Here is a 25286-nt window from a genome sequence, read left to right on the forward strand (position 1 = left end):
AATGACGGCAGCATAAATCAAATTACACAAAAGCAACAGAGTAAAATAAATAACTCGCTGCATACAGAAGAATTTACAAACTGTCTTAGGTGACGACTGTAAAAATACCAAATAATCTGGTTGCTATGGAGACATCAAAAGTACAAATACTTAGTCGCTGAGTATTAACATATTTTCTCAAGTGTGCGGTGTCCAATTTTATATATAAAAAAAAAAACACAACATACAGGCACTAAAACATGCAGCGTATTTATGAAGCTGGTTCTCACTTGGTACAGTACATACAGTATGGCACATACTTCCCTGTCTCAGATGTCAGACACTTACATTTTTAAACGAAATGAAGTTGAACTTGGCAGGCTGTTTTGACGCACCCTTTCCTTTTCTTGGCACAGAGGAACATTATTTTTCAGTACAAAGCATTTACATCTGTACTGCGAGTGCGCTCCGTTTCCGTGCACCCTCCCAAAATGAATTAAACCGTTAAAAAAAACAAAAAAAACACACAGCTAGCGCAGAAACGCCATGTTAGTACATAGGCGCACACATGCGCTATTCAGATGGAGTTGTCCGTGAGTACATTTTGCACCAAAAATATTGTTTGCGATGCTTATAAAACCAGGTTCTTCATATCAGATCTTTATAAAAGGAACTTGTTTTGTTGCTTATATAAAGAACATGGAGTAGCCCCAATAAGGAGCAGGTGCAGAACCCCGATACCACGTTCCATGCCTTAGTCACTGGCAGTTAAAGAGGCAATCCTTGCTAGGACCAAATGTAACCAGTTCCAGTAATATTTCTGGGTAATTGATGCCTTTTATTTCTAACTCCTATTGGACACATATAGGTCATTTTATTTATTTGTTAAAGTTAGACTTGGGAAGGGTTTAATAACCTCCGGTTAATCCAGTTTGTGTCACGTCACTGAGTGTTCAGCATGGGCTTGTACAGCCAGAGCCCCTCCTCCCCTTATCTTATTGGTTCTCTGATAAGGACAGGGTGGGATAAGGGGAAAGGAAACACTTGATTAAACAAACACTTCCCCATTTAGGGGCCCCAAAGAAAATCAAATGACCGACTACTGTATGTGGACGTGTACCTTTAAAGAGGGGTTGCACTTTGATTCCAGATATGAGAGTTTAGTGAATCTCAGCCTTCGGTCCTTACTTTGTGAACTGCAATAGCGCAAACACGGGCCAATTAAACTCAATGAGGAGTTCCATGTGATCGTGCAGGACCAGCGGTATCACAGTTTGCAGAATACGGGACCTAGTGTCTCTTAGCTAAAGAAGACCAACTGTATCGAAGCTCAAAACCTTCAGCTAATGGTATCAATTGGCACCTGAAGACTTACTAGTGGATCTGATAAAAATATTACAGGGATTTGCGCACTACTCATATTGTGGAAGTGTATAAGCATATAGAGCACATAGAAGTACTGTATATACTGTACACACACACACACACACCACACACCACACACCACACACCACACACACACGAATAAAATTCATTTATTCTGATATATTAATATCATACACACAGACAGGCTCCCCTCTTCTCCCCCCCCCCCCCCCTTCACCTTGTCATGGCTGGTCCGGGTGTTGCCCTCCCATCCCCCCCTTCACCTGATGTGGGAGAATGGGCGGGGCAAGGGGATTCAAATCTGGGGCAGGAGCGGGAAAGCAGTCCGCTTCCTGCTGAAAAGTTCACGCCCACCCGTCCCTTTATGCTTGATACTATGACGGTTGTATGGTTACACAGAAGAATTAGCACGCTGGCAGTTACCAGGGTTTATTATTTGTGTAAATAAAGCCTCTGCCAGTGTACCTCCAGACCTTCGTTGTGTGGTTAGTAAGTTTACATCAGTGACCGTGTTAGGGCTGCTCCTGAGCATGACCTTATTCAGGGTGCAGGCTGGCCGTTGGTAAGAAATCATGGGTGTCAGGAACTTTATTCAAACAGCAGCTTTATTATTTTGTAGGTAGTCTCATATTTAATATACAGAGGTCTCTTCCCTAGCTGCCCCCATCTCGGCCTGCTAGGAAGGTGCTTTATATTTACTAGAATACCTATATAGAGTCCCTCTGCTCTACAGCTTTGGTAGCACTCCATATCCATGGGGTCCCAGACGGGCACAGTACTACTCCCTCGTTGCTCAGCCTCCTTATATCAGGATGGCCTGACACTACGTGGCCTTCTGGGTAAGAACCAGTGACAGGAGCTGATCCTACTATGCTTAGCTGCTCCTTCTGGGCATAGTCTGTCTCTATGCATATATCTTGGGAGTAATGCAAGACCATCTCGGTGTGGCGCTATATTAACAGGGTACTTTTCCTAACTGAAAACAATAAAAAGTGGATGACGAACCTATCCAAATACATAGGGGCTTACATAACAATCCACAGTGAGATCTCTCCTCTTCAACTCCTCCTGGGATCTGCTTTTCCAGAAACTCCCCCCTTCTATTTATATGATGTCACTGTCTCCAAGCAGGGGTGGGGCTTAACTTGTGCCGAGCCACCCCAGCACTATGTGATAGGGAAAGTGCGTTACTCTGTGTGAGCCCACACAGGCTCTAGTAATCCCAAGAGTGGTCCATTTATTTATATGTAAATTGTGGGGAGGGAGAGGGAGCTTCTTCGCAGGCTCCAAGGTCAGGAGACCGTATCTCAGGCGTGTTCACAGTTAATCGCTCAACGAGGTGTCCAAGTCAATGTATACTCTCCTAAACTGCACCAAACACACACACACACTCTCTTTCACAATATGTTGACCAAACAAACAATGTTTGACATCTTTCATGAAACAAAAAAATATATATTTTTTTTTAAATGGGCTAATGATTACAAATCCCGAACATTGGCGAAAAGTTAGCACATCTCTTATTGAGGGGTTAGGCAAAGGAAGTTTAGTCCCACAAACAATTAATGTCTTTATATGGCAATATGTTTTTATTGCAAATGAAAATATTCACATTTGAAGCAGGACGGTGTGCTCCTTGCAAGACCTGCCCATATTGCCTGGTTCTTTGCCCTTCCTTTCCATAAGAGCAAGTTGCTGATGAAAGGTCAATTGCTTGAATCAATACCGTAAGTGGCTGTGAGTTAGCCCATGAGAACATGGACAAATGTGTGAGAGAAAGACTCTGTACTAGTGATGCATGAGGAGGATTGTATTGGCAGAAATGACATTCCCATCACATCACTGTCAGCTGGAATAATGTACAGTCCTCTGTGCTACACTGTGGGAAAACACATGCCAAAGAGGTTAGACCAAGAACCCGCAGTAAGCCTACACGATTGTAAACCCGATTAGCTTGAGGGTCTTTTTCAAACATAGAGGCACATGTATTAAAGTGGCAATCCTGGAGAGATAGATATAGATATAATTATTATTTTTTTAACCTGTGTCTCCCAGCCGCAGGGGCTCTCCGTCTCCCGAGATATTTACCGTTAAATGTGTCGGATTTGCTGTTCCCTCACGGAGAAACGAAATGACAGTGTAAACCTCCAACATCACGCTGGCCAATAGGAAGCCGCAATCTCATCCATTGTGGCTTTCTATTGGACAGCCATTTAAAACCCAACACCAAACCAGGCAGTTATGCACGTACAGGGGGTCCCTACTGCTGAAGAGAACGCTGTTCAGCTCCCAGGACCCTCTAGTTCCAATTTTGTAAAAAAAAAAAATATGGGGGCTGCTTTAAGTTTAATATACTGACACTTTAAACAATTCATATTTACCAGGTGTTGCACAACTCCAGTGCATCAAACTCAGGATTTGGTCACCTTTTCTCCATGAGCCATATTGAAGGATCCCGGTTTTAGTTTTTAACCGAAAAACCACAGAACACCACCAACTGATCTTGCACTTTCGGTTATAACCAACAAACACTGGAAATGAAGCATCCTTTCCTATTAAAATTCCACCTCGTGGGGCAGCCCGTCCACAGTTAAAGGAGACACAGGCATCGCGAGAGAGTATGGAAACTAAAAAATAAAAAAAAATTCATTGTTGAACACGAATAACCACAGATTTCTAAATAAAATGAAAATACCAGGAAAAAAAAAAAATTATGGAAAAAAAAAAGAAAAATAGAATCCTCAGCCATATTAATACTTGTTAGATTAGTCACCTGGCAGAGGAGCCACGTATTATCTTGCAATATTACAGTGCAACAGATTAAATAGACTGCTGACTGTTTCCTAATTTCTCGAGCTGGCATAAATCTGCCCGTCAAAGAAACATACATTAACCGTATAAGCAAGCAGTCAAGGCATCGATTTTCAGGCACAGTGTACAAGGACAGTCAGACCCCAACAGTATTCATTCAAAGCAAAGTTTAGAATTGTATTGCCACCAAGCGTGAGGAAGGTCCTAAAATAAGATTAAAACGTTGAGCTGTGGCCATATATTCCAAACTTTGCATCAACAATGGGAGAACCTCCTTCTAGTGGGCTGTGGGGGCTATTCATTAAACTGCCACCGTGCCAATCTGAATACCCTCACACACAAACTCCCATGGACTTAGTCTTAGTGTTTAACTCCTCCTTGTGAATATTGGCTGCAGATGGGTGTGGTACCTTCAAGAAATGTGTAAACTTGCCCAAATTTCCCTTGCTTATGTTTTCCTCAAAACGTTTGGAGAGAAAAAAAAAAATAATAATTTTGGGAGAAATTGACAAAGCCAAAGTGTAATTCAACATTTTCTATGAAACGTTGCCAGTTTTAAATCAAACTATAAATTTTGAAGGTCGTCGGTGAAGATTTTAGCCTTGAAGGTGGGGTATGCGCCTCCTCCTGCATATAAAACCCATTTCTCGGGCGCATGTCGCCAGGTACTAAAGTGTGAGCGAAACGTGCTCACATTTGTAGTGCGTTTCTCCGTTTAAGTCACAACTATGGGGATGTTAACCCTTTGGGTGCCAGGGGGGTCCGCAGCACAAAAGGTGCCGCAACCCCTACAGCACATCCCGATCCCGTGACCACTCCTCGGAGTGATAATAGGATTGCTGCATCACTGAATCCGGATATGAAAGGAGGATCCCACTTACATCTCGCGGTGTGCCGGATCGCGTTCCGCGCAAACCCGATCTCCCCTGGAAAATGAGCAGTAGTGATGGAATGTAGCCACTACATCATCATGGGGCCCCTTAATGGCCAGATACCACGATATAGTTACTACGTCTTGGGGCATCCAAAGGGTTAAAGCAGAAATCCATTGTGTGTGAACCAGGCGTTCCACTGGAACAGAATCAGATTTTACGCTCCAGGGGTTATCCCGAAACACCAATAAAAAAAAAGGTGCTGTGCCCCTTACATATTTTTTTTTTTTTTTACATTTCTTTCCATACAATAAGGAGTCTGATTTCATCCCAGTATTTCTCTCCTCCTCCCACTGGAAACTATCGTTTATTATGCAGTCTTCAGAGACTTAGACAAACAGCTCTATGCTGCTTGGTGGGGTGGAACAAGATGCGATTAACTAGAGTTGCCATGTGGACACTACTGCAGGCTTTAGGCCTTTCCAAAGAAAAATGTAATTAAAATGAAAAAGGAGTAAGGAAAAAACTATACCTCATCCATACCTTTAAGAAACAATTAGCGCTGCAGAAGGTTTTTTCCAGGTATTATTTATTTAGTCTAGTAGCTTTGGGGCAGGCAGGAGCTCAGAGTTTTAAAATTCCTAGACAAAAATACTTATATCAGACTCGCTATTAGAGAGGGTTGGGGTTCCTTACAATGCATCTGATCTCAGACACGCTATTAGAGAAGGTTCGGGTTCTGCAGAATTTCACAATGAAATTGTAACATGGTTAGTATTTTCTGCCTGTCTCTTTCCCCTGTCACGCAAGGCCTTAGTAGTCTAGGCTGTGACAGGCCATTCTGAGGGCTTTTGAGTGACTTAAGTGTCGTGGTGACTCATGGCCTGTGTATAGCCTATCAGGTATAGGTACAGACCTTGATCCCTCCCCTTCTGGTTCCTCAGAGAGGCAGTTCCAAATTGAAGTAGTCTGTTCCCCTCCTAAGGCTGCGTCCCCGCTGCCGCTGAGCGTGCTGTGCACTCGCCGCTTTTACTTATTGCAGTCTTTATGTGGAAGTCCCCGCTCACACAAACTTGGCACTTGAGCAGACAAAAAAATCCTGACTTTGAAGCGCGCTCAACTTGCCCGCAATGGCCCCCCCCGCCCCCCGCTTGCAAAATAGACAGGACACCCGGCACTCATGCTTACAGTTGGTGACGTCACCGCTATCAAGCATGAGTGCGGTCAGTGCCAGCGGGGACGCAGGCTAAGGAGTGGGAGGTAGAGCTTCTCCTCCCGGCTGGGAGAGAGAGGCCAGCAAGATCTGATGCTCCAGACTCAGAGCAAGCACCATCCAGAGGCCTGGTAGCCTCTGATGACCCTATGCACCGCTGTAAAGAAGATCTACAGTGAATGCTGAATAAAGATCCCTTTTGCTTCATCATACTCCTGTTTAAGTGTCAGTCCCTGGTCAGGAGGGAAGAACTGTGCCTTAGTGGGGGACTGATCTCTGGACATCCTGGAGCCCACTACCAAGAAGAACATCAGTGATCATCAAAAGCCTGTCCTAGTCTCCTCAACATCGCAGACGGCCCAGCTCTCCTGAGCCTCACAGGTACGCTAGCACCACACCTTGTAGCAGACTAACATCTCCCAGACGAAAGGGGGGTGGGGGGAATACAGTGCTACATAATTATAGGGTTCCTCATCCAAAAAAAGGATTGGAAACGACGGTCCTATACAAATGCGCACAAATTCAAATAGCACACAAGTCTTTATGAAAAATAAAAATATATTATTGTTTGTAGAGTCAACGTATCGGTGCAAAATAACACCTTCATCAGGACTGTGAAAAGAGCTCCCCTCCACATTCCTATACAAATGCCAAACCGGAGACAGAAGAGTGCCAAGAACGAGGGGTGTATAGGTAGGCCTCGTTATCCAACGTTTCACTTTACAAAGAATGGCATATCCAACGCTTTACAATGCAACCCTATGGGCCGTTTTTCGACGCCGGAATGCGTTATCCAGCGCTCACCGCCACTGATTAACATGGGACTCACTTTACAACGGTTTCACTATCCAACGCTACTCCCAGAACGGATTCCGCTGGATAACCGAGGACTGCCTGTATAGGAGTTTTTGCAGTGGACTTCAGAAATGAGCCAGCCTTTCTAAGCGGAGGGTAGAATGTACCTTTGACAACGGAGTATCTCAAGCAAGTTAGAAAAGTCGACTTAAAGGGCTGCCTTCCTGCATGACACATTTTAGCCTGCGAAATATACTGTAGACCAAAATATAATAAGCACGTAACCATAAAGTAATACCTTATACATCATTCAGGATGCAGAAGGAGTAAGAAGTATAAAGCACTTATTCAGATGCATGGTGCACACTCAGCAAAATCCCAGTGAATGACTGATTCCCAGCACAAACCACACAGTGAGATAAGAAACATGGGCATGGCCACATAATGTGTGGGCTGAATAAAAGTGATTGTCCATTGACTTTTTTTCTATGGATTTCTCACAATATGCCTTGCGGGTGTAAATTGTCCCATATGTATGTCACTGAAACCATTACCAATGCCACTGCAAGCCTTATTGTCCCGCTCTCACTGCACCAAATACCTACCAGCTGCAGTACCAAGGAATATGAACATATAGATTTACATCATGAGATGCCCTGGCACACCCGGACCCTGTCACACCTGCTTAACGAAGAATAGGAGCAGCTCCGTGGCTAATACTATAGACCTGATACATAAAGCTTGGCCCCTTGCAGATGCACTTACCAGAACGCCCTCCTACTGTCTCTGTGCGTTCTTCCTACCTACCAATTAGATTGTAAGCTCTTCAGAGCAGGGACTCTTTCTACATGTTACTTTTATGTCTGAAGCACTTATTCCCATGTTCTGTTATTTGTATTATTTGTATTATTTGTTATTTATATGATTGTCACGTGTATTACTACTGTGAAGCGCTAAGTATATTAATGGCGCTATATAAATAAAGACATACATACCGAGTACATCATTAGGGCATTCTATAAATAATAGGGTATTTTAGACACTCATAAGAAAAAAAGCTTCACGGCGTCAACGCAATGGTTCCCAGTTTCTTCTGCTCTTCTGTAATAATACTAAACCAACGCAATTGAGATTCGTATTGTAAAAAAAAAATAATAAAAAAAAAAAAAATAATAAAAAAAAAAAAAACAAATCTGGTTTGTTTTTCTTGTGTTTTATTTTATTTAAAAATATTAAATCAGTGTGTGTTTCAAGAGAAAAAAAACGAGACTCTTGAATTTGGGGTTTATCGTTGCACTGTGTTTCCATACTCCTTGTGTTGTCTGTCTCCTAACTGTGGCTGGGCTGCAACATGGGGTTGAAATCAATTGGGAATTATGTTTCAATTCTGTTTTTTTTTATTGTCTTTAAAGGAGCACCCCTGGCAACCCATTTTTTTAAAAATTGCTTTGAAGCAGGGGGTCTCCAGAGCTGAACTGCGTTGATTTTAACTCCAGGGACCCCCAGGTTCTCAAGATACTTACATCGGAAAGGGGTGCTGGTATCGCTGCACAGTTTAAATGTCCCTCATCACGTGGGGCAGTAGAAAGTCGCAAGGGATGATGTCATGGCTTCTCATTGGCCTGCGGGAGATTTAAAGACGCCATTTCAATAGCCCCATCTGGGTTGCTACTGGCACCCCCTTCTGAGTTCAATATCTTGGGAACAGGGGGCCTACCCAGAGCTGAAATTAACAGCTGTTCAGCTGTGGAGACCCCCTGCTTGAAAACCTACAAAAAGACAAGTGTCACCAGGAGTGCCTCTGACCAGACGTGCAAGGTGATTAGTCAGTGGTGGTTTTCCCGTTTGTTTTGGTTAAAAGGAAAAATTACTACCCATGTGTACCAATGTTTGCAGGCGTTACAGGCGAGTTACTTCTGTTTGTTCCTCGTGTCCATGGACTCTTCTTTATATATCTCACAGATTGTACCATGTACCCTGTAACCAAGCTCACCGGGGGATTAAAAAAAATATATGTTACAGATGAAAGAGTCACGTGGAGAATGTTCTAAAAGCAAGAGAGCAGTCCCTTCGAGGGACAAAGTTACCCGGTCATCTTTAAAATGATAAATCCCACAATTTCCACAGGGAAATATCCTTCGGCTTGGACTTTGACTTCATGAAAGATCTGCCCTAAGAATCATGTCCCATATACCTTTTCCACATTTGAAGGAGAATAGTGGAGCATTTTTAAACAGTTGTCCATATATGGGATCATTCTGCATTATAGACCAAAACATTTTATGATCCTTCTTATGTCAGTTGAATGAGCCCATATGTGGAAACAAATGATAATTTTTCATCTTGTCTAAAGCACTTATTCCCATGATCTGTTATTTATATTATCTGTTATTTATTTGATTACCACATGTATTACTGCTGTGAAGCGCTATGTACATTAATGGCGCTATATAAATAAAGACATACAATACAATACAATACAATCTTGTGTACCAAGATACCTGGTGTTAATAGATCTCCTGTTTTAAGGGTCATTACATTATTTTCTCCCATATGCAATTCCTTATCAGGAGTACTGTGACTCCCCTCTGAAATTTCATTTATTCTCGCCTTTCCTTTTTCCTCCTCAGAAAACATTTTACCCAAGCCTCAGCACATGGCATATATCTGGTAAACCGTACATTGTTCCATAGAGATGAGGACTATTAGCTGGAGTCATTGTAATATTAATTTCTCTGTTAGATATGAACCCTTATCACGGCCTCCAACAAAAGCACTCAGTGTTGTTCAATACATTGCAATATACTGCTGCTCTGCCTTTACAGAGGTAAGATTCCCGGTTTTAGATTTGAAAAGGTATTAAAGGGCATTTCCCCTCCCCCCCCCCCATTGTGTTGAAGCAGGGGGGTCTCTGGGGCAGTGGCGTAACTACAATTTGTGTGCCCCCTGCAGGAAAAAAAAATATGTAAAAGCCCCCCTCTCTTTCCTTCTTCTCTCTAACCCTCCCATCCTTATCTCTAACCGACTCGCCCCCCTCCTCATCAACGCTCTCCCCCTTCCATCATCAATGCGCCCCTCTTCCTCACCAACATTCTGACTCTCCCCCATACTCTCCAACTATCTCACGCTCCCTCCCTAATTCTCTCCCCACCCCTCTGTCTCACGTTGCCCCCCCGTCCTAGCTTTCTCACTCTTCCCCCTTACTCTAAACTCCTCATGTCTAACCCTCACTTTTCCCCCTCTATAACTCTCACACTCCATCTCCCTCCCCTTCACTAAATTAGCAGGGATCACATAATGGCGGCTTTTCAAAGCTCCCGTATCCTGCAGACCAATAGGAAGCCGTGACGTATCCAGTGTGGCTTCTTATTGGCCCACGTGACACGGGAGCTTTAAAAAGCAGAGGGTCCTCGGAGCTGAAATTAATGGGGATAAGCTCCAGAGTCCCCTGTTTCAATCACCTGGGAAAATGGCTTGATTTGCTCCTTTAAAGACGAATACAATGGCAGTCTAAGCAACCGATAGCTTTAGGAAACGAGGCGCCTTAAAAAGTAGGGGGCATTTCACTTCCTTTTTCGTCTTCCTTTTCTGTGATGACCTTGTGACTTTGCCTTCTCTTGCTTGTATTTAACGCACATAAACCACAACGAAATTTGCTTTATGGTGCTACCTTCTCCAGTAATTAGGTTGGAACCAGGGCTCACAAGAGCGCAAATGTACGATGTACAGCTCCAAAACCCCTTGCTTCCATCCACACAACAACAAAAAGGAGAAAAAAAGGAGAGGAAAAAAAAGGAGGGGGAACAAAAAAAGGGAGAAAAATCCCAAATCTCAATATATATCAATGAAAGATTAAGAAAACTTTCGCATTTTCCCCAACAAATCTAATTGAAAAAGTTTTTCTTGTGGTCAGAATGCAATGAATTTGTGGTATAGATATATTTAAAAAAAAAAACACTTCCCATATGTCTTGATTTGTAGTGGAATTATACATTAAGACCCAATATATAGTCCAAAGCAGCCAACAAGAGGGATTTTCAGATAGAACCAGCTACTAGAGTATATAGCATTACCTGTAAGGCTTAGAGCCATTTACTAAATATTGGATTTAATTTTGCACAGGTTGCAGCCTTGTGTCCAAGTACAGAACAACTGTCAGCCTTCGTTTTTGTCTTTCACAGCTATTATGAATGCACCGGGCAGGGATGACTTCCCTGTGGATAAAAATGTCTAGTCACATAAACACAGATGTTTCAGTCAAGTATACTCAACAAACAGAACATACTGTAAATAGAGAAACATTTTCAGAATGGGTCATAGCAAATTTTTACAAGTTGGGACTAATCCAGGGCTTAACCTGCGGGATTCGCTCCCCTAGAGGGGGCACCGAGTGACATGAGGAACATTATTGAAGAGTAGGGGGTGCTCACTGTATATAATGTTCACTCTGTCTGTATAAAAATCACTATTATTGTCGTCGAACCTGAAGAAGGGTTCGCCTCGAAACGTTGTGCATTATGTCCACACTATTAAAACTGTCAAATGTTTATTTGAATATTTTTTATAACTTTTGAGTGGCACAGGACCCTGGTTCTTATTTTCTACAGGTATCCGCGGTTTCCTGCTTGAACACCGACAACAGTCACCATTTTAAAAGGGAATTGGAGTGTACCTGCCATCTTAGGTTCAATAGAAAGAATGGCAGTTTTCCTGCATCTCTCTCACTTCATATATTCCGCTATGTGAACCGCTGATTTCTTTAATGGGATTTTTGGGGGAACCAGCCTCTAAACTTGGTCATCTTTGTGCACCAAATATAGAATGGGGGTCCAAAAGGATAAAATAAATGCTTTGAGGGATGTGGACGGGATGTAAACATACAGGTTTTCCATATTGCAGTGTTAACCAGACTTGGGAGTTGGCCTTTTAGGGGGGCCCAACAGGCTTAGAATGGGGGTCAGAGAGAGAGAGAGAGAGAGAGAGAGAGAGAGAGAGAGAGAGAGAGACGGGTCATACAGAAAAGTGACTAAGATGGGGAAGGGCGTAGTACCAAAAATAAAATAAAAAACCGGCGAGGGTATGACAGAGAAATTCACAAAGAGAAAGAAGGCAGTGTCCCAAATACAGTACATCTATATATTTTCACTAAGTGCAATCCCCCCAGCCTAATTCAATACTACTCTTCCACATACAACCTTTACCTTATTTCTCCAATCCTCCTCACATACATACTTTGCAATAGTTTTCAGTTTTGGAGTCAGTTAAATTGGCCGCCTTTGTGTTTGTTTTTTCTACTGCATTATATTTCAGCCTTGATTGCAACAACTTTGAAATGTATGCAGCATGTTTAACTCCGTTGCTGCCAGAGGGGTAAGCAATGCCGTATAATGCTGAGTCCCCGCTGGCGCTGAGCTCGCGGTGCTTGGCGAGGTGACATACATACAATACATACATACAATACACACACACACACACACACACACACACGTCCCTGCTCACGCGATGCGCCGGCGGGTATGCGTGTGCACACATGCTCACCGGTGCTCAGCACTTATGTAAACAAAAATGTTTACCTTTCCTGCTCGCTCAATGCCACCCCCCTCTCCCCCCTCTTTACTCCCCCCCCCCCCCCCAACACCCACCCTCCCCCGCGGGCGCGCGAGCAGACGCAGGACACCCAGCTCGCATGCTTTGAGCGCCAGCGCACTCAGCGCCAGCGGGGACTCAGGCTTAGGCTGCGGCCAGGCAGGGAACTGGCGCTCGTGCACTGCACCCTGCTCAGCCGGGCAATTCGTGGCCGGCTAGGCGCGCGCTCTCCTGCGGGCCCAGCCACAATGTCACGGAGCTGGTTCGCCCTGATTGGCGACAAATTCAAATGTGCTTGCTCTGAGCGCCGAGCGGGCGCAGGCACTTGCTCACGCTGGCCACACACATTGCCGCAATGCGTTTCATCGCGGCCAGCGTGAGCTCGCCCGCCCGCTCAGCGCCACCCTGGTCGAGGCCTTAGGCATGAGCCCCAAATAAATACACATTTATTGTATATTTGTATTGCGTTGCATTATACATTGCTGAACTGTTCAGGTGTAAATCTGAAAAACTATAATAATCCCTGGTTAAAATGTGGCAGGACGTGTTACCTGGGTGAGTACGCTCTCTTTGTTGCAAATCCAACATATACTATGGGTCTTATTGTACACAGGCATACTCCGGTTTACGGACACACTTTACGTACTCTCGCGAGTAAGAACATATTTTCAATAGCTCCATACCCCTGTGTCTGTACGCTCGCTTCGCGAGTACGGACACTTGTTCTGCCCTACAGACCACCGTAGTAGTGATGCGCCGATTCCCCTCGCCCAATAGGCAAATGGCAGCTCGCGCATGCGCCTGTCAGCACGTCCTGAACAGCAATACCGGCTCCCTACCTGTACCGAAGCTGTGCGCAAGCGGGGAGACTATAGAGCCTGTGAATTTAATCACTGGAAGCCGAGCTGGGCGCGGACTGGAGAGAGAAGGGACAGAAATTGCCAAGAGCTGGGAAGCTAGTCTCAATGCGGCATACAACATGCATCAATAAGTGGGAAAAAGGTAGTGCTTCACTTTAAGTACATTTTCGCTTTAGATACATGATCTGGACTGCGTACGTTAATGCGGGGTATGCCTGTATTATTGTTGTTATTTATCTGTAAAGCACTAACATTCTGTAACGCAGTACAATGGGGTTTGGGATTTGAGAATTACATACAACTGAACAACATAAAACAAGAACAAACAAGCACAAAACAAACACAGAAGGTACTGAGGGCCCTGCTCGTGTGAGCTTACACTCTAGTGCAGTGTTGCCAACCTTTTTTTGGTTAAGGAACCCCAAGTGAAACTCTGAGGAACCCCAACCCTCTCTAATAGGAACTCTGAGATTAGGTGCATTGTAAGGTACCCCAACTGTCTCCAATATCACGTCTGATATCAGAAGCATTGTGAGGAACCCCAACCCTCTCTAATATCGCGTATGAGATCAGATGCATTGGAAGGAACCCCAACCCTCTTTAGTAGCGTGTCTGAGATCAGATACAGAAGAATTTACAATGCATTAGGTACAATTTTCAAATGACCAGAAGATTGCAGGGAACCCATTAGGGATGCCAGGGGAACCCAAGGGTTCCTAGGAACCCTAGTTGAAAAACACCAATCTAGAGGGAACGAGGGACAATGTCGAAACAAATAAAGGTCTGTCGGCGGTTCATGCAATTTTTCGGCTGAAAATGTCCAGTGAAGTCTACAGGGATTTTTGGTCCGAAAACAGTCACTTTGGCGTACATTGAATAACCCCCTTAGAAGTGGGACGGCTACTTAAATACTATCTGTTAATGTCCCTCTGAAGGGAGCTCTGCAGAAATGTCAACTCTCACCGATTCAGAGTCAGTCCTTGGAGGTTGACATCTGACTTCCTGCCGTGGGTAAGCCACTTCCTACTGCAAAAAAAAACGTTACGATTTGTTTCCTTCTGTGGGAGCTGCAGATGCAACACTACAAGCATGAGAAAGAAGCAACACTAATGCTAGGATTCATCAAGCTCTGATGCCAAGCAGCGTGCATTGAACCAGCATTACCGCCCATAGACTTAAATAGCAGTTTACGCCGGATCGGGGTGCGATACCCAACATTGTAGCTTGATGAAGCTGCTCCTACATGAGAGGAAAGAAGGTAATTAAAAATTGACCCAGTTGTGTGGGACACACACAATGTAATTAGATGGTGCTTCACTTAAACTCAACAATCCAGTCCCCAAATAAGATAATGCATTTAATCCTTTGATTGCCAGTTGCCCTATCTGGCAGTACAAATGTTACGGTTTATTTCAACTCCTAGATATGGGGTGCGCAATTGGGGGGCAAGAGATTCTCTGCAGGGGGGGGGGGAGGGGGGGGGGGTTTAAATTAAATGCCTGGGGGGGCGGCAAAGGTCTCTGAAAACTTCACATACCTGGGCTCAGACGGCTTCTTGAGAGGTCAAATGACGCCGCATTACCATGGCAACGTGACGTCAGAACGCCGGAGCCAAGGTAAGGAGGGGGGGGGGGGCGAGAACCGGCACGGAGGAAAGATTGCGCACCCCTGTCTTAGATGTTACCAAAAACTACTCATCTCATATGTAACTAGTGTTCACCACCACCACTCTCTATAACCACCATATTTCCAGGCCTTCTCAGTAGGACATCATGGCTGTTGGAATGACATTGTGTGTCATAAGGTCATTAACTCCCTGGCCATGCTGGTTGCCCTTTTGTATTTCCAAAAAATACTGTCACCTGGGTCTCCTGGTGATAACGCTGGGCAATTTAGATAAGCTAAAAAACGCAACGGATTGCCGTGTGAAGGAGTAGCGGCAGGAGTACTGTAATGTCAGCCCCGCGTTATCCCAGCTCAAATCCCACGTCAGCTCTCCTTGTGGCCATGGGAAAGTCATTACATCTCCCCGTGCCTCAAAAAATAGATTGCTAGTTCTATGGGATAAGGACTATTTGTGCCTGAAATTTTGTATGTACAGCATACGTACATAAGGAAAGAAATAATTAAAAAAATTACAATATAATATATAATAAAATACCCACAATAAATAGGTACAGAGACAAAAGCACTCAGCAGTTCAAAATAAAAAATTGTATTAAAGTACACAAATACTTGCACAAATCAAAGTTTCGATCCCGGTGCACCCCCCTTGATAAAGATCTCTCTCCGGGATCGAAACGTTGATTTGTGCAAGTATTTGTGTACTTTAATACAATTTTTTATTGTGAACTGCTTAGTGCTTTTGTCTCTATACCTCTTTATTGTGGGTATTGTATGCTGTTTATTCTTATGACAATGCAGGATATTTATTTATGGAAATATTACTGTGTGCTCATCTGCATGTCTTAGACAGGTTTGCAGCCCTGCCTTTCACCATTATCACCCAGCACACAGCACTTCCACTGCAGCAATGGATTCTGGGAAGTGACAATCAAATGAGCACACAGTGCCACCTTTTGCTTCGAAACCATATAACATGGTCCCCTAAAGCTTATGCTTGCTGCATTTCACAGCTTTTGAGCACAGCCTGGGTTAAGATGCATAGCCAGTAAACCCACCCACAGACAGGTGTTTCGACCTTATTGGGTCTCATCAGTGTGACGTTATACTGGCTATGCAAAATGAAGCTCTGTATGTATATATACACACACCTACTGTAGATTCCCAAAAAGGAGATATGGTGCCATAAGAGACATGCAATACAGTGTATATCAGTATTTTTCAAGCCTCTCAGATACCCGAACCGGGCCAGGTTTAATGGATAACCCACACATTTTATTGGGTCAAAATTTTTCCATTCAAGTGCTTTATTTTATTTTTTCACATAGGATAAAAGCAGGGGGATCTCTGGATCTGAACCCCATCAATGTCCTCTCCAGCGACCCCCTGCTTCCAGAGATGCTCGTCTCCATAGGGGGTGCTGGTAGCCGCTGCGGCTGAGCTTTAAAGTTTAAAGCTCCCGCGTCACGCTGGCCAATAGGAAGCCGAACCGGATGTCATGGCTTCCTATAAGCCCAGGAGCTTTGAAAAACAGCCATTACGTGATCCCTACAATGCCAGCTAGCTGAGCGGCTACTGGCACCCCCCCCTACCCTTACGGAAGTATGTTCCCGGAGCTGAAATGAATGGGGTTCAGGTCTAGAAACCCCCTGCTTTAATCCTGTGTAAAAAAACAAAAATGTAAAAAAAAAAAAATTTAATTTTTTTTTTAAAAACACCCACGCTTGGATTGCCGCTTTAACTCGAAGTAAAACTAAAAATAATATACGCACATCACAATAAAAATTCCAACCTAAATAAGGATGTGTATCCGTATTGCAGAACGATCCCTAATGATTTCATAATCACTTTAGGAAAGATGTTCATGAAAAAAAAAAAAAAATACAAATGATGGTGCTGGAATGCAGTTCCTGCGAGCCGCCTGCGTGCTGTAATTACCCTTCTTCTGCATGAGTATTCAGGGATAACAGATACTCATCTATCCTGTGAAATACTCTGGTCTGGCTGGGGAGGGATGAGAAACGTGTACTGTATATTCTTAACCAATCTATTTTATTTATTTTTTTGAACAGCAGTCCCTTTTCTGCCCCCCTCTCCTTTGTGTTTATTTCCATGGATGGAAAGCAGGAGGTCCCGGAGCTGAAATGTGTTGATATCAGCCACCGGAGGACACCCCACCCCCCACCCCCGGTTCCGGAGATACCTACCAAGAAAGGTGCAGACGTTACTTCCTTTTCTTTCATTCCCTGACATCACGCCAGACAATGGGAAGTCGCAACCGATGACGCCACAGCTTCCAATTGGCCTCCGTGGTGCGGGAGATATAAACCTCCATTTAGTCTTCCCTAGAGGCGACGTACCGGCGCAGCCTTCGGCTGAAAATAGCACCTGTCAGCTCCTAGGGTCCCCTGCTTCACAACCAGGGGGGGGTTGGAACTGCTCCATTAATTCCGAATGCTTTGCTAGCCAGACATCACTTTGTGTGTGTGTCTCAAACATGATCCTTTCAGACTAGAGTATTCTGATCAGCAGTTCGTGCCAAGCATCTTTTCTTGTGTGCTTATGTTATAGTATATTATACCAGTGAATCCCAACTCCAGTCCTCAAGTACACCCAACAGGTCGGGTTTTAATTAAAATTACTTTAATTAAAATGACTGAGCCACCTGTCCTGAAGCAGAGCTAGCCTTAAAACCTGACCTATTGGGGTTGCGTGAGGACCGGAGTTTTGAACTGTATTAAACAATCTCAACTTGTCATTCCACGGGACATTTTTATTTTTGAAATCTGACGCTTCTCCGTTTAGGAGATATGAGCAGTTGAAATAACTGTCTGGGATGTTAAAATGGAGCGCGCCCCAGAACCCAATACCATGGTAACGTCAGGAGCTACTGTACAGAAGATCAGGATTTGTAAACACTAAAAAAAAAAAAAAAAACTATAATTATATTGTGAAGTTCTGAGGAACCCCAACCCTCTCTAATAGCGCGTCTCAGATCAGATGCACTGTAAGGAACACCAACCCTCTCTAATAGCGTATCTCAGATCAGATGCATTGTAAGGAACACCAACCCTCTCTAATAGCGCATCTCAGATCAGATGCACTGTAAGGAACCCCAACCCTCTCTAATAGCGCATCTCAGATCAGATGCACTGTAAGGAACACCAACCCTCTCTAATAGCGCATCTCAGATCAGATGCACTGTAAGGAACCCCAACCCTCTCTAATAGCGCGTCTCAGATCAGATGCACTGTAAGGAACACCAACCCTCTCTAATAGCGCATCTCAGATCAGATGCACTGTAAGGAACCCCAACCCTCTCTAATAGCGCGTCTCAGATCAGATGCACTGTAAGGAACACCAACCCTCTCTAATAGCGCGTCTGAGATCAGATGCATTGTAAGGAACCCCAACCCGCTCTAATAGTGCGTCTCAGATCAGATGCACTGTAAGGAACCCCAACCCTCACTAATAGCGCGTCTGTGATCAGATGCATTGTAAGGAACCCCAACCCTCTCTAATAGCGCGTCTCAGATCAGATGCACTGTAAGGAACCCCAACCCTCTCTAATAGCGCGTCTCAGATCAGATGCACTGTAAGGAACCCCAACCCTCACTAATAGCGCATCTGAGATCGGATGCACTGTAAGGAACCCCAACCCTCTCTAATAGCGCATCTGAGATCGGATGCACTGTAAGGAACCCCAACCCTCTCTAATAGCGCGTCTCAGATCGGATGCATTGTAAGGAACCCCAACCCTCTCTAATAGCGCGTCTCAGATCGGATGCATTGTAAGGAACCCCAACCCTCACTAATAGCGCGTCTCAGATCGGATGCATTGTAAGGAACTAGGGTTGCCAGGTTTCCGCTATTGAACTGGACTGTCCTGTATTTGGATACTCTGTTCCGTAGAAAATGAGAGGTACTGTAATACTGGACATGTATGTGTCCGGTATTTTCCTCCCTGGACATAGTGACCTGACGCACCTTTCACCATTGAGTCCAGTATTTTTGGAGAAGCCACTTGGCAACCCTATAAGGAACCCCAACCTGACCTGCTTGGGGGCCGTGGGATTTATCCGAGCAGGGAGAGGGCAGGGCTGTTGCTAGGGGGCTGGGCAGCTTTCTCCATCCTGATTGGCTGCCAGGACCCTGAGGGTGGGGCCAAGAAGGAGGAGGAGGAAACAGCATGGAGTGGAGGGGTGTGTGTCTCGAGAGAGAAGGTCTTCAGTGCGTCACACCTTTCACCATTGTGTCAGTATTTTTGGAGACGCCACCTGGCAACCTTAGGTCTCGTTTATAGCAGAGCCAGTAGTGCGCGCACAAAACCTGCACTGCCGGCTGGAGGCATTGGGAGGCGTGGCATCACGTGAGTGGTTCACCCCCATTGGCTGAACCGCTCACGTGACGCGGTCATCTTGTAGGGAAATCAATTTCGGCAAATTTGTTGAAAAATCGCGCACCTGGACACGGCGTTCGCGCGCACTGTGTGCGCCTTCATTGCTATGAATGTTTGTTGCGGTGTCGCACGCACGCCGCCATTATAAGCACGGCCTTACCTGGGAACCCATGGGTGCCTAGGAGCCCCTGTTAAAAAAAACAAAAAAAAACACTGTACTAGGGGAGAATTGCTGCTTTAAGCTGCTATTAAATATTTCCCTACTCAACTGTAAAAACATAAGTTGCACATCCTCATTATTACCTACAGTATATTGCATAAAGCAGTGAAATACAAAATAATTCTGCAAACATAGAGAAAGAAGATCTCATTTCATGGGTGTATCCCAACTCAGCTGTCAAAATTAATCTGCAATGTATACACTATTTAAAACTCACATTTGCCTCTTTTAAAGATACAGTGCAACACATTTGCTAGTATGTTACCCGCTTTGCTACCACAGGGCCCAGCAGCTCATTGCAAAGATGCAATGCTGTATGTTGCAGGCCCCTCTTCCAAAGCAGAGGTTAATGAGGATGTTGGTACCTACATACTTGTGCTGTGCTAGACTTGCTCACATTACAGTAGGAGACATGGAAATTACACTGGCTCTGCTTTGTGTTCTCATCACGTTCAAAATCATGTGCAAGACACTTACACACAAACAACAAGAGATAAGTTCCACTAAAACTGTGTGTGTGCATGCGTGCATGCGTACACACACACACACACACCGCATGAAGAAATGACCATCGGTCATGTACAAAGATGGTACTCTACTTTATTCCATGGGGCGTTAAAAGACCAAGACAACGACTAAAAAGTTAGATGGGGGTATAAAATGATAACATCTGTTTGAGCAATGAGAAGGAGAGGCTTGAAACCGCAGTACTTGGAAGAGGAGGAGGGGTGGCTAACTCCAGTCCTCAAGGGCCACCAACAGGACAGGTTTGAAAGGAGCAATCCATGCAAAATCCTACGTGTCTTTTTTTTCTTTTAATAATAATAAATTAGTTCTGTAGTATTAGATAATACTACCTTGGTTAATACTACAGGTGGTCCTCGCTATCCATCGGTGCGTTATCAGTAGATTGGATTATCTGACGCATCAATGCATTGCGCCGAACACATTATCCAACGTTGAAACGGATTATCCGACGCTCACCGCCGCGGATTAACATTGGATTTGCAATCCGACGGCGGTTTGCGGGACCGATTCCGGCGGATAACCCAGGACTGCCGGTACTGATTGAGCTGCAAACTGCAACAATAGGTAATGTTACCTTAGTAATATAAGGATACATTGTAGCTGCCGAGTTACGCTGACTGAAGGATTGATTTGAAACTGAAAGGCAGCCATTTAGTGAACCCTGGGAAGCAGGATCTTTGCTGATCAATCACGGGAGAACGAATCGTCCAGCATCTTAGGTAATAAAAGGCTGCACATGTATTTAAAAAAAATAAAAATGGAAACTTCTTGGATTGTCTCTTTAATTAAGGATATCCATGCTTCAGCACAGGTGGCTCAATCAGAAAGATCAGCCACCTGTGCTGAAGCAGGGATATCTCTAATACCTGGCCTGGTCCTTCAGGACTGGAGTTGGCAACCCCTGTCCATTCGGGAGCCCTTCATCCAGCGTACATCAACAAGGGTTGAAGATTAACACACACACACAAAATATATTTTGTATTTGCTCCTTGCATGGACCACCAGGCTAATTCTGCAACATTTGGGTGAAAGGATTAATGCACTACCATAGTTGGGATACCATTAGAGCAGTAATTTTTAGAACAGTTTTTTAATGCCTTTTCGTTGCCTTTCAAAATGCGTTTTTTTCTTTTTCAAATCGTATGCTTTGTTCAGGCGATATAAGCATTTGAAATATTAATGTGCCTATGTGCGAAGATTATAACCTGAATTTTTGTCGCGTGTCCATTTTAGTTCTAAAAAGTAGTACAAACATTCATAAAATGTGTGTCGTTTGTAAGAAGCAGTGCCGTCTTAACGCATGGGCACGCTGGCAGTTGCCCGGGGGCCCCATGAGCATAGGGGCCCCATGCTAATCTATGCACAGACCAGAATTTAACACTCATTTTCCGACCACCCGCCTCAACATTCAAATCTCCCGCTAACTCGGTAAAAGGAGAAAAATTACGACTTGTAGCGGAGAGTAGGCAGGGCCCAGTGCACTGCTTTGCCCGGGGGCCTATGAAGCTGTTAAGACAGCGCTGGTAATAAGGCTTCATGAATGATGCAGAATTCGTTGTTCGAAATTAATTTTGATGCATTGAGTCATGCCGAATACCAGATTCATACAATGTAAATGAAAACAGAATTGTGAAATTTTTCCCACCCATTTAGAACGAGTATTGGCAAATATAATTGAGGGTGATATTTAGAACAGCCATACTGAGAAAATAATACAGAACATTATGGTAATCTACAGTATATGATGAAACGTCCGTGCTGCAAACAAACAAACTTTTGGGTTGATACAAAGTCACTTTTACATTCTGCGCTAACACGAATAACAGACTTTTGGGGGTTGACGCCAGGTTAAAACTTGGCAGACCATTTTGATGCACTTTTTCCTTTTTTTGGTGCCCAGAAACATGCTTTTTTAGTACATACTATTAACGTGTGTATGCCAAGCACAGTCCATTTGTCTGTGAAACAAAATAATTGTAAAATGAATTTGACGCACATGTACATTTTAAGATGATATAGGCACATACAAGCACAAGTTACAAATCAGATTTCCATGCACCACAAGAATAAACAGTTTGACAGTACCTACAGTATGCCCCCAAGTATGCAGCAGGTTAAAATGGGGCTCTTCCAAGAGACCAGTGTTGCCATGGCAATCCAAAACAAAATATTAAGGAAACCATGCTTTTTAACAACCATAACTGACATACCTCAATACAATTCTGTCTACCTGCAACATCTGCAGTAGTCTGTGGTTTCCATCATCACAAATGCAATACATGTTGCTAAACTAGAAAAAGCTCACAGAGTGCAATTCCTATGATGTCACATGGTGGTACCATCCTCTACCTCAGGGATGCTCAACTCCAGGTCTTCAAGTCCCCCCTCCCCAAAACAGGTCAGGTTATCACTTCAGCACAGGTGGCTCAATCAGTCCCTGCTTAAGTACGTGGCTGAATTGGTCCCTGCTTCAGCACAGGTGGCTCAGAGACAGAGTCACCTGTGCTGAAGCTGGGATATCCTAAAAACCACCTGGCCTTTGGGGGTGGGGGATGGGGGGTGGGGGGGAGGATGGGGGGTGGACGGGGGGGGGGAGTGGGAGGCTTGAGGTCTGTAGTTGAGCACACCTGCTCTACCTGTGAGAATATATACTACATTAATATTATTATTAATATTAATAATAATGTTGGTTATGGTAATTTGATCCACAAAATTGTGTGTGATTTGCACAGAATGTGTAACTCACAACTTCCATACAAATCTGGGGACGGTGTTGAAGGGGTTGAAAAGTGCAGCTTCGAATTAACCCCTTGTCCGCACCCATTGCACACGTACATGGAAATAAAAGAAGGCTCGAGACCCCCTGCTGTAAAGTATTAATGAATACAGAATGTAGGGCTATAAGAGCACCTGAGAGGTGCAGCTGTGTCAGTCAGGGCGCTTGGTCGAAGATTATAGAACACATGCAAATGTAGCAAACGTCATTGAACTGGTTAGCGCCTTGGCAACGCCTGCGCGTTAATGCTAGCATAAGATTTGAACGCACAGGTTACTGAATCTCCATAGACACGCAGGTGTAATTTTTCCTCCTCAACAGGTGCAATAATGGTTGCTATATCTGTAGAGAGGTTCTTGTGGCCCCCCCGGAGGCTGCACCGCAAACAGATTCTACAATGATTATTATTTGCATTACTATTACTAAGGCTGAGGGGAACTTAAAGAGTTAGGCCAGGGGTGCGCAAAGTGGGGGGGGGGGGGGTGAGATTTTCTGGGGGGTGGGGGTGCGGCTGTTACAGAGGCCCCGCACTTCCCCGAAGGCATTTAAAAATAAATGCCGGGGATTGGCGAGACCTCTGAAAAAGTCTTACTTACCTGGTTCCAGCGACGCGTCACCATTGCAACCGACGTCAAATGGCGCCGCAGGGTGACGTCACATGACCCGTGACGTCATGACACCGCAGTTCTGCGGGGGGGGGGGGGGCACGAGCCGGAGAGGAGACAGGGGGGGGGGTGCATTAAGGAAAGTTTGCGCACCACTGAGTTAGGTTACCATTTGTTCAGCTTTATCAGTACTAGTAATAATGAAAGAAATAAACAAATAATAAAAATAAACAAGTTGGGTTAAAAGCAGGAAGATGGGTCAGTATTTATATGTGGCGATACATAAAACACACATGCATGTTGCACATCATGTCAGCACAGTTGTGTTTATATAATTATGGGTTAACTATCTATATCATGTTAAAATCCATTTATAGATTTCAGGAAAAAAATAAATCAATATATTATACACACTTTTGTGATTACAAAACAAACTGTGTTGTATGTATGTAGCGCCATTAATGTACATAGCGCTTCACAGCAGTAATACACATGACAATCATATAAAATAACAAATAGTACAAATAGATCAGGAGAATAAGTGCTTCAGACATAAAAGTAACATTTAGGAAGAGGAGTCCCTGCTCTGAAGAGCTTACAATCTAATTGGCAGGTAGGAAGAACGTACAGTACAGTGACAGCAGGCGTTCTGGTAAGTGCGTCTGCAGGGGACAAGGTTTATGTACGAGGTGGAAATTATCAGCCATGGAGCTACTCATATGCTTCCTTAAGCAGTTGTGTCTAAAGTGGGTCTTAAAGGTGGATAGAGAGGTTACTAGTCAGATATTGATTGGAAGGGCATTCCAGAGGTGCGGGGCAGTCAGTGAGAAAGGTTTAAGGCGGGAGAGGGCTTTAGATACCAAGGGGGTAGAGAGAAAACATCCTAGAGCAGAACGCAAGAGTCGGGATGGTGCATAGCGAGAAATTAGAGCTGAGATGTTAGGAGAGGCAGAAGAGTGTAAAGATTTAAAAGTGAGGAGGAGAGAGTGTCTAAAAGTCCTGTGAGTATCTGCCTTCTTTTCTAAAATTCATTCACACAAAATGCTTATAGTCAAGTAGATTTACCCTCAACTTTGCAGCAGTTGCACATTATTTCCTATGCAGACAATGTAAAAAGGAGTATTTTTTTGGCCAAATTAATACTGTGACATTTTGGAATCGGACAAGCTGCAGACACCGGCTTTCCATTATAGCCCATAGCAGAGTTACACTGACGCAGTTTGTGCTTGAAAACAAAATTATGTTCATAAAACTTTTCTCCCTTCAACCCTATATCCTTAAAGAAAGAAAAAAGCCAACAAAAACACCATTGAAAAAATAAATATAGTAGGCTAAAGGACCCTGTTGCTCTCAAACCTCAGGATTTATAAATGCATTATACCTGCACATCCCAAAGCTATTATAGAATATACTGAAACAGCATGTATAGTGTGTGTATATATACACACACATACATATTAAGTGTTTACATGACATCACAGACACACATGTAAACACTATCTATATGTTTAAAATGTATGTATGCATATATACACACACTATCATATATAAACACTATCTCTATGTATTGTGTGTGTATGTAATTATGTATATTACATATATATTACACAGATAATGTTTACATATGTATGTG

General features: G+C 43.9%; 1 protein-coding gene across 1 annotated transcript in view; it reads right to left on the minus strand.

The window, feature by feature from the left end:
* Positions 1-25286, minus strand: part of RXRG (retinoid X receptor gamma) — a 112554-nt gene that overhangs the window by 86753 nt on the left and 515 nt on the right. The window lies entirely within an intron of this gene.

This window comes from Ascaphus truei, chromosome 10 (assembly GCF_040206685.1).
Source record: "Ascaphus truei isolate aAscTru1 chromosome 10, aAscTru1.hap1, whole genome shotgun sequence".
Taxonomy (NCBI): Eukaryota; Metazoa; Chordata; class Amphibia; order Anura; family Ascaphidae; genus Ascaphus; species Ascaphus truei.